The sequence below is a fragment of the Arachis stenosperma genome, chromosome 3 (genome assembly GCF_014773155.1).
Source record: "Arachis stenosperma cultivar V10309 chromosome 3, arast.V10309.gnm1.PFL2, whole genome shotgun sequence".
NCBI lineage: Eukaryota > Viridiplantae > Streptophyta > Magnoliopsida > Fabales > Fabaceae > Arachis > Arachis stenosperma.
This window is the reverse complement of record NC_080379.1, coordinates 73204437-73216519: the sequence shown is the minus strand read 5'-3', so window position 1 is coordinate 73216519 and position 12083 is coordinate 73204437. Positions and strand designations below refer to the sequence as shown.

At 39.7% G+C, this 12083-nt stretch overlaps 1 non-coding gene across 1 annotated transcript; it reads right to left on the bottom strand.

Moving 5' to 3' along the window:
• Positions 1-6747: 6747 nt before the first annotated feature.
• LOC130970985 (small nucleolar RNA R71) lies at positions 6748-6855 on the bottom strand. Its single transcript, XR_009082226.1, has one exon. It is a non-coding gene; the product is annotated as a small nucleolar RNA R71 (small nucleolar RNA).
• Positions 6856-12083: the final 5228 nt, after the last annotated feature.

The window sequence follows — 12083 nt, the reverse complement described above, 5'->3', positions numbered from 1 at the left end:
TTTGCCAAGAAGGCATTGACTAGCTTTTCCCAAGAGTTCAGGCTTTCTTTAGGTTGTGAGTCCAACCATATCCTAGCTTTGTCTCTTACAGCAAAAGAGAATAGCATAAGTCTGTAGACCTCAGGGTCAACCCCATTAGTCTTGACAGTGTCACAAATTTGCAAGAACTCAGCTAAAAACTGTTGAAGATATTCCAATGGAAGTCCATGGAACTTGCAATTCTGTTGCATTAGAGAAACTAATTGAGGCTTAAGCTCAAAGTTGTTTGCTCCAATGGCAGGGATAGAGATGCCTCTCCCATAGAAGTCGGGAGTAGGTGCAGTAAAGTCACCCAGCACCTTCCTTGCATTGTTGGAATTGTTGTTGTTTTCGGCTGCCATGGGTTCTTCTTCTTTGAAGATTTCCGTTAGGTCCTCTACAGAGAGTTGTGCCTTAGCTTCTCTTAGCTTTCGCTTCAAGGTCCTTTCAGGTTCAGGGTCAGCCTCAACAAGAATGCTTTTGTCTTTGCTCCTGCTCATATGAAAGAGAAGAGAACAAGAAAATATGGAATCCTCTATGTCACAGTATAGAGATTCCTTGAGGTGTCAGAGGAAAAGAAAAATAGAAGGAAGGAGTAGAGAATTCGAACTTATCAAGAAAGATGGAGTTCGAATTGTGTATTAAGGAGGAATGTTAGTCCATAAATAGAAGGATGTGAGAAGATGGGAAGAAATTTTCGAAAACAAAGTAAAAGATTTTTAAAAAACATTTTGAAAAATTGATTGATGATTTTCGAAAACTAAAAGTGGAAAAGAAATCAAGTGATTTTTGAAGAAGATTTTGAAATTAGAAATTAAAAAGATATGATTGAAAACTATTTTGAAAAAGATGTGATTGAGAAGATATGATTGAAAAGTTATGGTTTTAAAAAGATTTGATTTAGAAGATATGATTTGAAAAACAATTTAAAAGGATTTGATTTTAAAAATTAATAACCTACCTAACAAGAAAGATATGATTCAGACATTAAACCTTTCTCAACAGAAAAGGCAGTGATGAGCGGATAATTTATACGCTTTTAGGCATTGTTTTTAGTATGTTTTTAGTAGGATTTAGTTAGTTTTTAGTATATTTTTATTAGTTTTTAGTTAAAATTCACTTTTCTGGACTTTACTATGAGTTTGTGTGTTTTTCTGTGATTTCAGGTATTTTCTGGCTGAAATTGAGGGACCTGAGCAAAAATCTGATTCAGAGACTGAAAAGGACTGCAGATGCTATTGGATTCTGACCTCCCTGCACTCGAAGTGGATTTTTTGGAGCTACAGAAGCCCAATTGGCGCGCTCTCAACGGCGTTGGAAAGTAGACATCCTGGGCTTTCCTGAAATATATGATAGTCCATACTTTGCCCAAGATTTGATGGCCCAAACCGGCGTTCAAAGTCACCTTCAGAATTCCCAGCGTTAAACGCCGGAACTGGCACCAAAGTGGGAGTTAAACGCCCAAACTGGCACAAAAGCTGGCGTTTAACTCCAAGAAGAGTCTCTACACGAAAATGCTTCAATGCTCAGCCCAAGCACACAGTAAGTGGGCCCGGAAGTGGATTTTTATGTCTTTTACTCATCTTTGTAAACCTTAAGCTACTAGTTTCCTATAAATAGGACCCTTTACTATTGTATTTTTAATCTTTTGATCATGTTTTTATGATTGAACCCTCTTTGGGAGGCTGGCCATTCGGCCATGCCTAGACCTTGTTCTTATGTATTTTCAACGGTGGAGTTTCTACACACCATAGATTAAAGTGTGGAGCTCTACTGTACCTCGAGTATTAATGCAATTACTATTGTTCTTCTATTCAATTCAGCTTGTTCTTGTTCCAAGATATCACTTGTTCTTCAACTTGATGAATGTGATGATCCGTGACACTCATCATCATTCTCACCTATGAACGTGTGACCGTCAATCACCTCCGTTCTACCTTAGATTGGGTAGATATTGATGACTGGTCATCATATACCCATTTTTCAAGCTAATTTCACTTATTTTATTAGCCTTTATGCACTTTCTTGCATCCTAAGTAAGTGATTTGGAGTGAAAATGCATAACTTCTTTAAATCAAACAACCACCATGAAATTAATGTTAACTCATAAGGTTTAAGCTGAATTTAATTGATTTTTAATTGATTTATAAGCCTTGTGAATTTAGTGATACTTTGAGTGGTTGTTTTGGTTTATTGTAGGTGAAAAAAAAGAAGAAAAGAGGAAGCGTGGCTTAAGAAAGCGTGGCTCAAGGAGAAAAAGGCGTGGCGCATAAAGGAGGAGTGCAAGCATTGCCCTCCACAAGGGCACACTGCCCTCTAGGAGGGCAACATAAGGAAACAAGGCTTGAGAGGCAACTCTGCCCTGCCCACGACAAGGGCAGAGCACAAATTGGTGCCATGAATCAAGAAGAACAAAACATTGCCCTGCCCTCCTCAAGGGCAGTATCGGGCTCACCAAGGGGAGAAATTCAAAGAAAAAGTTCACCATTGCTTGCCACAAGGATCGAACACGGAACCATGAGGAAACAAGAAACTAAGCCTTACTTTGGTGCCAAGAAAATCAAAGAAAAGAGGTAGCGTGCGCGTCACACAGGGATCGAACACGGGACTTCAATTTGGAGACATTGCCCTGCCCTCCGCAAGGGCAGGGCAGCATTTTGTTGTGGCACGGCCAGCGCACCAAACTGGCGCACCAAGGCATCACTCGGCAGCACCAGCAGCACGCACAGGCACCATTCTGGCGCGCCAAAAAGTTCTGCCCTGCCCTCCGCAAGGGCAGGGCAGCGTCCTGCACGCACCAACGCATCACACGCACGCACCAATGGGCCAGATGCATCATTTTCTGCCCTGCCCTCCACAATGGCAGGGCAGCCTCCTGGAAGCAAATTGTTTTGGGCTACAAATTGAATTAAAAATCCAATTTAATTCATTTCTTCACCAAATCAAAAGCCCATCCAAATCTCAAGATCCAAGAATAGAAAGTGTATAAATAGGAGCTAGTTTGATGTAATTAGGACTTTTCACTTTACTTTTGAATTTGGAACCTTCTTTTGAATTTTGGAGATTTCATTGAGAGCTAGGAACTGAGATTTCAGAGAATTGGGGAGGAGAATTGATCTCTCTTCTTCCTGGTTCTTGCTTGAGCATTTTTTATTTTTCTTGTTTGAGTCTTGGGTGTTAAGAATTGAGGAAATTCTGTCTCAATCTCCACTCAAGAGCTCTTTAATTTCTCTTCTGCATAATTGAGTTCAATTACATTCCCTTTACTGCTTCTTCTTCAATTTCTTGTTAATTGCTTTGGGAATTTGGATCTGGGAAGGCAATTGAGATCTAGACTTTGCTATCTAGTCTCTGGAGTCCTGAGATCACATTTTCCTTTTGGTTCTTCTGTGAACCTCTGCTGCAATCCCTTTCCATTCTCTGTTTGAATTTTAAGTATTTCTAATTCATCTTCTGCTTTATTACTTGCTGCACTTTAATTTCCATTGCTTAAATTCTGAAATCCCAATCCTCAAATCCCAAGTTCATTCAAGCAATTTATATTTCTTGCACTTTAAGTTACTGCAATTTACATTTCTTGCACTTTGAGTTTCAGTCATTTAATTTCTTGTTCTTTAAGATTCAGTCCTTTTACTTTCAGTTCCTTTTAATTTCTGCAACTTTACATTTCCTGTTGTTTAATTGCTGTTGAATACAAAACACTCAACCAATACTTGATTCGCTTGACTAAATCAACCACTAAACTAAAATTGCTCAATCCTTCAATCCCTGTGGGATCGACCTCACTCATGTGAGTTATTATTACTTGATGCGACCCAGTACACTTGTCGGTGAGTTTTGTGTCGGATCGTTTTCCGCACATCAGATATCTCTTGGATTTCCTTAACCGGAATCTTCGTGGTATAAGCTAGAATTGATGACTGCATTCAAGAGAATCCAGAAGGTCTAAACCTTGTCTGTGGTATTCTGAGTAGGATTCAATGATTGAATGACTGTGACGAGCTTCAAACTCGCGATTGTGGGGCGTTAGTGACAGACGCAAAAGAATCACTGGATTCTATTCCGACATGATCGAAAACTGACAGCTGGATAGCCGTGCCGTGACAGGGTGCGCTGAACATTTCCACTGAGAGGACGGGACTGTAGCCATTGACAACGGTGATGCCCAACATACAGCTTGCCATGGAAAGGAGTAAGAAGGATTGGATTAAGACAGTAGGAAAGCAGAGAGACGGAAGGGACAAAGCATCTTCATACGCTTATCTGAAATTCTCACCAATGAATTACATAAGTATCTCTATCTTTATCTTTATGCTTTATTCATATATCATCCATAACCATTTGAGTCTGCCTGACTAAGATTTACAAGGTGACCATAGCTTGCTTCATACCAACAATCTCCGTGGGATCGACCCTTACTCGCGTAAGGTTTATTACTTGGACGACCCAGTGCACTTGCTGGTTAGTTGTGCGAAGTTGTGTTTATGCCATGGTATTGAGCACCAAGTTTTTGGACTCATTACCGGGGATTATTTGAGTTGTGAAAAGTAGTGATCACAATTTCGCATACCAAGTTTTTGGCGCCGTTGCCGGGGATTGTTTCGAATATGGACAACTGACGGTTCATCTTGTTGCTTAGATTAGGTATTTTTCAGAATTTCTTTAAGAATGAATTCTAGAGTTTCATGATGATCTGTTGAAATCTGGCTGGCTGTGAAGCCATGTCTAATCTTATTGAACCGAGGTTTCAACTTATCATCACAAGAGCCTGTTGATTTCTATCAATCTTGCTGTTGAAGCAATGATCTGCTGAGGCTTGGCTGGCCATTGGCCATGTCTAGAGTTTTGGACTGGAGCTTTCTTTGAAAGCTTGGCTGGCTGTGAAGCCATGTCTAATTCCTGGACCGGAGTCTTAGACTAGCATTGCAATGATTCCTGGAATTCTCATTAAGAATTCTGAAACCTTCATTTTCTTTTTTTTCATATAATTTTCGAAAAAGCACAAAAAAATTACAAAATCATAAAAACCAAAAATATTTCTTGTTTGAGTATAGAGTCTCATTTTAAGTTTGGTGTCAATTGCATGTTTCTGTCTTCTTGCATTCGTTCATGTGTCTTAAGTGATCTTCAAGATGTTCTTGATGATTTCATTGCTCTGATCTTTAAATTCTCTTGACTTGAGTGTTTTGTTGTTTCTCATATGCATTCTCATTTTGTTAGTGTCAGTAGTATACAAACTGCTAAGTTTGGTGTCTTGCATGCATTCTTATTTGATTTTAGTTGCATTCTGATTATTCCTCATTATTAAAAATCCAAAAATATTTTTAATTTGTGTCTTTTCAAGTCAATAGTACAGGGAACTGAAGATTCAGTACATGCAGCAGAGGAATTATACAGAAAAAGCTGGGCGTTCAAAATGCCCAGTGAAGAAGACAGACTGGCGTTTAAACGCCAGCTAGGGCGCCTGGCTGGGCATTTAACGCCCAAAAGGGTAGAGCTTTGGGCGTTAAACGCCAGAATGTGCACCATTCTGGGCGTTTAATGCCAGGATGGCACAAGAGGGAAGATTCTGTTTTTAATTCAAATTTTTTTCAAGTTTTCAAAATTTTTCAAAATCAAATCTTTTTCAAATCAAATCTTTTCAATCAAACCTTTTTCAAAATCAATTTCTTTCCTTTTTCAAAGATACTTGCTATCAATTAATGATTTGATTCAACATTTCAAGTATGTTGCCTTTTCTGTTGAGAAAGGTTTAATGTTTGAATCATATCTTTTCTTGTTAGGCAAGTCATTAATGTTTAAAATCAAATCTTTTTAAATTGTTTTTCAAATCATATATTTTAAATCACATCTTTTTCAAAATAAGTTTTCAATCATATCTTTTTGATTTCTAATCTTTTTCAAAAATCACTTGATTTCTTTTCCTCTTTTAGTTTTCGAAAATCAATTCAAGTTTTTCAAAATGATTTTAAAATTTTTTTTCGAAAAAAACTCTTCCTCTCTTCTCACATCCTTCTATTTATGGACTAACACTGTTCCTCAAGGAACAATTCGAACTCCATCTCTTTTGATAAGTTCGAATTCTTCTACCTCTTCCTTCTATTTTTCTGTTCCTCTGACACCTCAAGGAATCTCTATACTGTGACATAGAGGATTCCACATTTTTCTTGTTCTCTTCTCTTTCATATGAGCAGGAGCAAAGACAAAAGCATCCTTGTTGAAGCTGACCCTGAACCTGAAAGGACCTTGAAGCGAAAGCTAAGAGAAGCTAAGGCATAACTCTCTGTAGAGGACCTAACAGAAATCTTCAAAGAAGAAGAAACCATGGCAGCCGAAAACAACAACAATGCCAACAATGCAAGGAAGGTGCCGGGTGACTTTACTGCACCTACTCCCGACTTCTATGGGAGAAGCATCTCTATCCCTGCCATTGGAGCAAACAACTTTGAGCTTAAGCCTCAATTAGTTTCTCTAATGCAACAGAACTGCAAGTTCCATGGACTTCCATTGGAAGATCCTCATCAGTTTTTAGCTGAGTTCTTGCAAATCTGTGACACTGTCAAGACTAATGGGGTTGACCCTGAGGTCTATAGACTTATGCTATTCCCTTTTGTTGTAAGAGACAGAGCTAGGATATGGTTGGACTTACAACCTAAAGACAGCCTGAACTCTTGGGAAAAGCTAGTCAATGCCTTCTTGGCAAAGTTTTTTCCACCTCAAAAATTGAGTAAGCTTAGAGTGGAAGTCCAAACCTTCAGACAGAAGGAAGGTGAATCCCTCTATGAAGCTTGGGAAAGATACAAATAATTAATCAGAAACTGTCCTTCTGACATGCTTTCTGAATGGAGCATCATAGGTATTTTCTATGATTATGGTCTGTCTGAACTATCCAAGATGTCTTTGGATAGCTCTGCTGGAGGATCTCTTCATCTGAAGAAGACGCCTGCAGAAGCTCAAGAACTAATTGAAATGGTTGCAAATAACCAATTCATGTACACTTCTAAAAGGAATCCTGTGAACAATGGGACAAATCAGAAGAAAGGAGTTATTGAGATTGATACTCTGAATGCCATATTGGCTCAGAACAAAATATTGACTCAGCAAGTCAATTTGATTTCTCAAAGTCTGTCTGGAATGCAAAATGCACCAAGCAGTACTAAGGATGCTTCATCTGAAGAAGAAGCTTATGATCCTGAGAACCCTTCAATGGAAGAGGTGAATTACATGGGAGAACCCTATGGAAACACCTATAATTCTTCATGGAGAAATCATCCAAATTTCTCATGGAAGGATCAATAGAGACCTCAACAAGGTTTCAACAACAATAATGGTGGAAGAAACAGGTTTAGCAATGGCAAACCTTTTCCATCATCTTCTCAGCAACAGACAGAGAATTCTAAGCAGAACCACTCTGACTTAGCAACCATGGTTTCTGATCTAATTAAAACCACTCAAAGTTTCATGACTAAAACAAGGTCCTCCATTAGAAACTTGGAGGCACAAGTGGGACAGCTGAGCAAGAAAATTACTGAACTCCCTCCTAGTACTCTTCCAAGCAATACAGAAGAAAATCCAAAAGGAGAGTGCAAGGCCATCAACATGGCCGAATTTGGAGAGGAGGAAGAGGCAGTGAACGCCACTGAGGAAGACCTCAATGGGCGTCCAATGACCTCCAATGAATTACCTAATGAGGAACCATGGGAATCTGAGGCTCACACTGAGACCATAGAGATTCCATTTGATTTACTTCTGCCATTCATGAGCTCTGATGAGTATTCTTCCTCTGAAGAGGATGAATATGTCACTGAAGAGCAAGTTGTTAAATACCTTGGAGCAATCATGAAGCTAAATGACAAGTTATTTGGTAATGAAACTTGGGAGAACGAACCCCCTTTGCTCACCAAGGAACTGGATGACTTGTTGATACGTAAAAATTAGATTTCACGTACAACCGGCAAGTATACCGGGTCGTATCAAGTAATAAAACTCACAAAGAGTGAGGTCGATCCCACGGAGATTGGTAGATTAAGCAACTTTAGTTAAATGGTAGATTTAGTTAAGCGAATAAGATTTTGATTTCATGAGCATTTTGATTTTTGAACATAATTGCAAGAATTTAAATGGCAAGAATGTAAAGAACTAGAATAAAGAAATAAAGTGCAAGTAAATGACGGAAACTTAAAGTGCAAGAAACTTAAATGACATCAAAAGTAAATTGCAAGAAATTAAAGAGTGCAGAAATTTAAAAAAAACATAAGAGTAAATAGCAAGAGGTAAATGAACAGAATGTAAATGACAAGAATAATAAATTGCAAGAATGTAGAAGGGAATTGGGTGATGGGTTTTCAACCACTAAGAACAAAAGAAGTGAGAATTAATGATAGAGAGGATCATTAGGGATCAGAGATGTTAGTTTTCATGAATTGATGTTAGTCAAATTCTTCTCAATCATGGGTATAGATCTATGGCAAGTGGGTGATTGAACCCCAATCTCTTGGTGATTCAATCTCTCTCAACATAGCCAATTGCCACTCTCGTGATCTAATTGTTCATGAGAAGAGATGAAGCTCATATATTATCCAGCCACACAATTTCTAAAATCTCAACCAAGGAGAGTTACATCTCACATACTAACCAAGGTAGATTGATTAAAGAAATCATGAAAGGATGAACTCTAAACTGAATTACGTGGCTTATTCCTCAAACTCACCACATAATTCATGTAGATTAACCCCTCTCTCGATGGTGGTTGAATCTATGAAGAGCAAGAGTTCCCTCTTTAGATCAACCACTAGAATTGAGGAGGAAAGATGGGTTCATCAATCCATTCCAACAAACAGAGCTCCTCCCCCTAATGAAAGTGGGGTTTAGTGAGTCATTGCTCCAATTTCAACAACAATTGCCATAAACAAGAATTAAACTAAGTGTAAAGGAAGAAGAAGAAGAAGAATGAAGTGCTTAAAAACTTGTGAATGAAGAAGAAAAATTCCAATAAGAATCAAGAGAGAGCTCTCCCGGAAGTACCAAAAGAGTTATCCAAATTAAAGTGCAAAGAGTCTAAAAAATTCTAAGTGTCAACAAGTATTCAAAAGTGTAAAAGTACTCAAAAAGTGTAAAAAGTCCCCTACAAGTACATCAATCTCTTCTATTTATACTACTCTAAAACTCTTCAGAGATCTTCAATTTGGGTTAGCAATGTGGGCTTTCTCATTGTTGAATTCTTGGCTCAATTGGAGGTGTTGCTAGGCTTGGAAAGGAAGGGTTCATTCATCATGATTCTGGCCCATTGGCTTGGCGTTATTGGCACTAACTCCAGGCCAAATGCATGTTGGCAACGTGCAGGACAATTTCCTGGGCATGAAGTATGAGACTTGGGCGTTGCTAGCCCAAGTTGTTGCCAACAACTTGCTTTTCCTCTTCTTGGCCTTACTTTCATGCTAAATGTAGCCCAGAATTTGAGTGTCAACCTTCAGCTTCAATATGGACTATTATACATCATTGGAAAGCTCTTGATGTCTATTTTCTAATGCCACTGGAATCACCTCAATTGGACTTTCCTAGCTCAAGTTATGGTTCCTCAAAGAAGGTAAGGTCAAGCTGCCAAGTTGTTGCCAAGTTGTTGTGAATAACGCACCCTCAACCCCAAGTTGGCAACGTGCCCGTGCATCACTCTCCCAAGGCAAGGACTTGGGGCTGGCGTTGTTGCAAAACACGCCCCCCTTGTGGCACGTTGGCAACGTGCTCGACCCACACCCCAAGGCCAATCTCTAGCTTTCTTGAATTTCACTTCATGTTCTTGTTTTTAGGGCCTAAAGATGGCTCTGGTTTGGCTTCAATTTTGTGCTCCATCATAGACTATTATATATGGTTGGAAAGCTCTGAATTTCAGCTTTCCAATGCAACTGGAAGCACTCAATTTGGATCTCTATAGCTCAAGATATCTTCCATTGAATAGGGCATGGTCAGGCTGCCTTGTTGGAGTTGTTGTGAATAACGCCCACACATTTCAAGTTAGCAACGTGCACCATAATTTCCTGGCGTTGTTGTGAATAACTCATTCTCTTTAGCACGTTGGCAACGTGCTCGAGCCCTTCTCAAGGCTCCATGCTTGCTTCCTGGCGTTGGCAACGTGCATGGCAAGGCCATTGGGCGTTGGCAACGTTGGTTGGTGCACTTGTGGGCGTTGGCAACGTTGGTTGGTGCACTTGTGGGCGTTGGCAACGTTGGTTGGTGCACTTGTGGGCGTTGGCAACTTGGTTGGCACCAAGACTTGGTGCCTAGCCAAGCACCCATTTCTGGCGTTGCCAAGGATAACGCCAATGCTTCCTAGCTTCAATAACGTGCTCGAGCTCTTCTTTAGTGCCAAAATTGCTTGTGTGTGGCGTTGGCAACGTGGTTCTAGAGTTGGCAACGCCAACTTTGCTCCTTGGTTGCCTCCAGGGCCAAGCTTGCTTGTTTGTGGCTTGTGTGTGGCGTTGGCAACGCCAGCTTCAAGTTGGCAACGCCAACTTTGTTTCTTCAAGGGCCAAGCTTGCCTTGCTTGTGTGGGCGTTGGCAACGCCAGCTTCAAGTTGGCAACGCCAACTTTGTTTCTTCCAGGGCCAAGCTTGCCTTGCTTGTGTGGGCGTTGGCAACGCCAGCTTCAAGTTGGCAACGCCAACTTTGTTTCTTCCAGGGCCAAGCTTGCCTTGCTTGTGTGGGCGTTGGCAACGCCAGCTTCAAGTTGGCAACGCCAACTTTGTTTCTTCCAGGGCCAAGCTTGCCTTGCTTGTGTGGGCGTTGCCTTCAACAACTCAGCCTATTCTTCAAGTTGGCAACGCCAACTTTGCTTCCAAGGCTGCCTGGCGTTATCCTCAACAACGCCCTCTATTCTCAAGTTGGCAACGCCAACTTTGGTTCTTGGTTGCCTGGCGTTGCCTTCAATAACGCAGCCTTCTTCCAAGTTGGCAACGCCAACTCTTTCTTGCCCAGCTTGCATCCCTCTTGCTTCCATTCTTCCTTGTTTCATCACCTATCATCAACCAAGGAAATAGCTTCAAAGTCTTACCAATTCATGCACAAATTCCATGAGATTCATTCATACTCATTCATATATGCATTCCTTAAAGCATTTGCATGAATTTGGCTAAAATTAACATGTTCCTTGATATCATCATGCATGGAAACAAAACTCATAAAAGGACTTGTTTATTTAGAGAAAATGAGTGAAATTAAGCTAAAACTAACTAAACTAACTAACTAATAATGCAAATATGCATTTGCATCACAACACCAAACTTAAAGTATTGCTTGTCCTCAAGCAAAATATAAAGGACTTTGTCACAAGAATTTAAGATGTAAGACTTGAATGTTCTTCCAGAGAGTAATTTTCATTGAGCATATTGTCCTCACTTGTGTGGTCATTAATTTATTGTAATTGAACACAACTATTCAACTTTTTCAATTAAAAATGCTTGCTTCACTACTAAATTGGTTAACTTCACTAGACTTCTTTCATACCTTAGCACATGATCCTTGAACCAATTTTTTGCTTATTTCTTTTCCTTCTTTTTTTTTTCCTTTTTCTTTCAATTAAGCTCGAAATCTTGTCTTAAGGCGGCTCTTTAGCATAAGCTTTCAATCAACAATCCCAAACCAGTTGGTTCAAGTTGTTAAGTGTTGAGACACTCTTAAAGATTTACTCACTCAAGCCTCTTTCCTTAACACATTCAGTCACATGCATATAACATTGAAATCTTGTTTGGATAGTGGTGTCCAGCACCTCTTTGGGTTGCTAAATGTTCTGTTATAGAGCTACTCTTGATTGTGGGTTTTCAATCGATAATCCCGAGTTAGTTAACTCAAGTTACCGGGTGATGAAGCACCCCTCGGATTTACTAGCCCAAGTATGTCTCTTAACATCAATCACCACAGACACATATCCAAATTTTGTCATTGATGCCTAGCCTTCCATTCTTTGTATTCTATTTTCTTTATTGTCAAGGTTATTTGTGCTTTTACTGATAAAGTCCTTGTGCATCCTTAACCAAACTAGTCTTGTATAAGCAAGCATTCTTTTGAGTTCA